At 30.5% G+C, this 5453-nt stretch overlaps 1 pseudogene; it reads right to left on the bottom strand.

The window, feature by feature from the left end:
- Positions 1-3176: 3176 nt before the first annotated feature.
- Positions 3177-5122, bottom strand: LOC132735038 (potassium channel subfamily K member 1-like; annotated as a pseudogene).
- Positions 5123-5453: the final 331 nt, after the last annotated feature.

The following is a 5453-nucleotide window of genomic DNA, read 5'->3' as shown; positions in this document are numbered from 1 at the left end:
TGTGTTTATGGTATATGTTGGCAGTAACAAACTGTAAATTTATTTAAAATTTATGACACATGAGCTCAATATCGGTCCAACTTTCGTCACGTTTAAATGTGTTTTATACCAGTTTTATGTCCTAACATGTATTGAATTATGGCTAAAGCAGTTGTACAGTGTTTGACAGATTCATTGCTCCGTAATGACAAATAAATTGATCGGAGAGCCATTATGGAAGTAAACAAACCTTTTTACACTTGAAATTCAATAAAATGATGTTACAGGAAGGCTGTACATTAATGGCATCCTTAATCACCTTCTTCAATGTTTAACACGATCTTTTTATATCAATATAATGTATATTATACAATAGTTACAAGTGTTTAGCGGCAGCTTTCAAGCTGTGTCAATGTAATTTATATTAGTATTGTAATTATTTTACTCTTCTGAAACAGACCATTTTGAGAGTATTTTATATGTTTAATACTTTGCGTGTCTGATATCTTAAATTACTAATGTAGCTACTATTTCATCATAAATTAAGTCTCAAAATAAATACAAACTTGAGATCTTTGTCAAATTATAAGTTAGAAACAATGCATCTTGTAAGTCTCGTTATTGTTAGTAAACTAGAAAACATCATAATCTTAGGCACTCTAAGTTTTCCATAACTCATTTTGATGAAAAAATGTTTGCTATTAAAAAGTTTTCGAATTACTCTAATAATATCATATCGCTAATATGAAGATCGCTGAAGCAGCGGAATTTATCGGTCGATCTAGTAGAAAAGCAACATTTTTAAATCAAAATATTGTTCGATTGAAACTATTCCACTGTTCATCCCTAAACAGTTATGTCACATCAGATATAAGAATCTATATTTCGTGGCTCAAATTTACATTTTATTGTAAAAATGGAAGTCTCTAAGCTGCTATGCAATACATATTTATTACTTTTTTATCGACGATGCGAAATAATAGATTCAAGAAACAAGCGATGTTTATACATATTGAAGCTTAATGCCAAATCGTTCTTGGTATTGTTAAAAAAATTATTGTTTCAAGATTTTCTTAATAGTTGTCAAAAACGTAATGGGCCAGACGCAATTATTTTTTCTCTACTGTTCATCAATATTGCTGCTGAACATTATTGGCATATAAGTGAATTAGTCTACTCACGACTAGTTTAAGTTTGTTACATCTTTGTCATTTGTTGTAGGCGTATTAACTGCCAGATACTCAGACGTAACGCATATATCTATTTTTCTGTTCATTTTTTTCTAACAAATTAAATAGTATCTCATACAACGTTTACAATATGTTTAGTATACACCATATTTGAGTGATCTCATGATTCATTAGCTGTCGTAATGTGTTTCATTTATTATAAATGTTTATGATAATGATTATACATTCTATTATACTCGTTTGAAATCACTATTCATTCTTTGATTTATGTTTTTATTCATATAGATTAATTAAATGTTGATGATGTATGGATCAATTCAGTGTCATACAGTATGTTTACTAGTTTCCTGAACAAAGAACACAATGATTTATGGATCAACTAATTTTTAGTATTAGGTATACCTAATATGGACAAACACGTTTTGATACAAACACCGACAGACGTTTTCTACATATGAAGTCTTCCATTAGTACTAGAAAAACATGGTCTTGCCCATAAAGAGTTCGAATATATGGTGGTCCCTGGGTTGAGAAAATGGCACTTATATCACCTGGCAAGGCAAATTCTTACATTTTCAATTTCTTTGTTACATGAATATGTGTTGTCATATAAGCAAAATAGAAAACTAATACGACATTTAAGAAATGTATTGTAGATGTTAAGGTAAGATAAGAATGTACAGAACAAAGCAGATGCCAATAAATTAAATAACGATAAATATCTATGACCATAACAAGACATACAACAATACATATATATTTTGAAAAGCAGTTTCCATATCATTGTTTGAAATTTTAACAAGTATTCTTTGGCGCCATTCATTTTTTATTATCATTAAAATAATAAAATACATAGCCTCTGTATCAGAAAAATCTAGACTTGACACAAAAAGGAGGCTCCTAGTAAGTTCATTCCTGTCCATTGTTCTTTATTCTTTTATATGTGTTTGTAAGCTATGCTTTATTTGAGTTTGGTACACTACTTTATAAATAGATATTGTCCTGTTAACAAAACCAGAATATCAAAAATATGGCATTAATTTCAGAAACTTTTAAAATTTAAAGAAATATTATTTATACCTGTCGTAATTATATTTTATGCTCAAAGGATATTCAATCAGGGGATCTTTCGAAATCACATACTGAAAGCGTCTGAAATGTGAAATAGTTGTTTATGTACACTATTTCATTACCCCCTATAGTATGTAAGAAACCTATTTAAAAGATTTTGTATTTCTAGGACCAATATACTTCATTGTTCGTCTACATGTCCTTTATGCAATGTATTTAATTAAAAATTAACTTATAATATTTGTTTATATTTAGATTCATAACAAAAGATAACTGCAAATAAACATGAAAATGTCAACGATTTGAAAGAAAGACCTTTCTATCTCAACATTACAATCAAGAAAATCTAAAATATTATAAAAATTCTTGCTAAGACAAACGTAACAAGTATTAACAAATATTCATAATCAATTTTTACTACTAAACCATAATCATATAACTTAAATATCAAGCAATTTATCCGTTTACTTCTGAATATAATAAAGTTCATGTAAATTAAATGTAAATTCGGAAAGATTACAACTAAATATGTACCCAAAAATAATTCTAACATTTTCAAACACTTACCGATCGAAAGGGTATGTGCAAAACCTTATAGATTTTAAAGAATGCGACTCAAAATAGTAACCCAAGCATTTAAACATTTTCAGTTATAATGTTTGACTTGCACTGCTTGAAATAAATGAAGATGATATGTTCACATTGTAATGTATATTATTTTCTTAAAAGATATTTTGTTATGAGTTTTCAACGCATGACAAATTAAAGGACCATGATGCCTCGACAATGCTGTAATATTTTCTTTCGAAAGGCTTTTTATTTTTGGTGTCCTGTTATAGGTTTCGAAAAGTTACCCATTTGCTAGTTACCTGTACCATACATGCTTATGTTACATTTGGCAGTTAGTACAGTTATAGTGACTTAATATTTTGTACGTTAAGTCGCCTGCGAACGAGGAAAACTTGGAATACCCTGATATTCTGTTACTGGTGCTGGTTCATCATCAATTTGTTTGGAATATTTCTGGCCGGACGCAGCAGAGGCCTGTAACCGCATTCGCTCGTCCTCACCATTATCGCTTTTCAGATAGAAATGAAACCCAATATTGAGTTCCGGAATCTCGTAGAGTACCGCGAGAATCAACATCATCATCATGAGACTAATGAAAAGGTAAACTTAAATTCATAAGAACAATCCAATGTGAGAAAATTATTTTATTTGTCAATTTATCTACCGTATCTGTCAATCAATCCTTAGGTCAACCATAATATTTGAGACAAGTGTAATCACAAGACAGTGGTGATATTTCGTCCTGTTTCACCTATTTATCTTAGTTACAATAACGGCAAATTAAAACTGTGCGTTTCTTTAGCTCCAACAGCAATTAATTCTGTCACCGTTATTCCTCTAAGAGTCATGTCTAGACTCAAGAATGTACATAATTAAGCAGAGGACGCTTTATAAAACTAAATCTAAGTGCATAACCATTAGATTGAAAGCTTAAATGTCTAGGCAAAGTAAATTTAATACTTAGCCTTGTATCAAGGAAACGCAATTGATTTTAGATAAGGACATTAAATAACAGCATATTTTGAACAGGCTACAGAAGAAATAATGTGCAAAATTGAGACCGAGACAAAAGTATTAAAAAGTTTCCGTCATGTGTAAGAATATAGAATTAACTAATCAAAGACCAATTGTGCAGTTGTAATATATATATTGGTAAGAATTTTGTAATAATTAAAAGTTTAAAAAACCGGCAAAAATGATATGAATCTATCAACAAATGATGATAAAATATTTGAATACTTACATGTCGTGGCTACTGTGTACAGGGCAAAGTGGTTGATCTGAAGGGTTTCTCGGAATATAATCTCCCAACCCAACGGTTGTCAAAGAGATGAAGCAGTTATAAAAGGCGCCTAAAAAGTTCCAATCGGGTTCTATTGTGACGTAAATGGCGGCAGGTATAAAGAAGAAGAAAACTATGACTGGGATAATTATAATTGACAAATAAAAAAGCTTTTATATGGAATACTTTGTACAAATGTCATAGTTTTCTAAACATGAATTATAAAACCCACACCGTCAGTATAGTCAGACGCTTGACTATTGCTGTAAACACTAAACACTATAAGCGTCAGAGGGATTCCGATGATAGCATATAATATACAGAAACCCTTTCCAGCTTCCGACAATAGTGTAACGCGACCATATCCTAAAATGACAACAAAAGAACTGTTTACAGGAAAGAAACAAAATCTAAAAGGCTCACTACACTTAAGTGTTAAACCGTGTATTCATTCCTGCTAGTTTTGTTTTTGTTTTCATAAAATACTTAAAGGTGCATGTAAATATTACAATATGAACTAAAACGTAAATGCATTTTATATAAAAGACTAATCAAAGCTATAACATATGTGAATGACAAATAAAACCTATTGCTTGATTCTTAAGGGTATTATTATGTTTGTCTTTCTCTTAGCTATGGTGGTAATGACTGTGTCGGCGAAAAAAAAACATAGACTGTCCAAAGCTCCAGTTTGGAGTCGAGCTGGTAACATTTTTAACAGCTGATATTCCTCTATTTGTGACACGCACAATCTTTACTATAAATTCTTCTAGTTCAGCATCTGAAGTATTTAAAAACTGTCGGTACTTACTGAAAACATATGATTTGTAAATACTTGTATTAGTATACAGCGGAAACATTTTTTTCTAATGTATTCAAATGTAATTAAGAACCCCATTTTAGGATGCTACAATGCATTTTTGTGCAACATAAGCAATTATTACAGTATTGCAGGCTATACGAAAGAAGTACATAATCGGTTACAACCTGGATAATATTCTGATGGATCATGACCATTCATTTACGTCATTGAGGAAGACATAAATGAACTTACAACTTCTGAGTTCATGCAAATTCATGCAATACACACCGTTGCCTCAGTACCTTTTTTATTTATATGACAATGTATTGATGATATAAGTAGAAAATAGAAACACAATCTGCCTTATATTCTTCTGACATAAATAGGAAAACAATGAGATTCCATTTCAACAGACGCCTAGGAGCTTTAAAACAAAAAAAGCGTGTTGTCTGCTGTTATGGACATTTTCTCATTCATATCAATTTGTTTTTAACATTTGAATGAGAAAACAAATATTTTGAGTAACGACAGAGGAAATATATGATGAGATAAAAAGTAA

This window comes from Ruditapes philippinarum, unplaced genomic scaffold (genome assembly GCF_026571515.1).
Source record: "Ruditapes philippinarum isolate M1 unplaced genomic scaffold, ASM2657151v2 ctg3423_1_1_1_1, whole genome shotgun sequence".
Taxonomy (NCBI): Eukaryota; Metazoa; Mollusca; class Bivalvia; order Venerida; family Veneridae; genus Ruditapes; species Ruditapes philippinarum.
The sequence above is the reverse complement of the archived record's forward strand: the minus strand, read 5'-3'. Positions and strand labels throughout refer to the sequence as shown.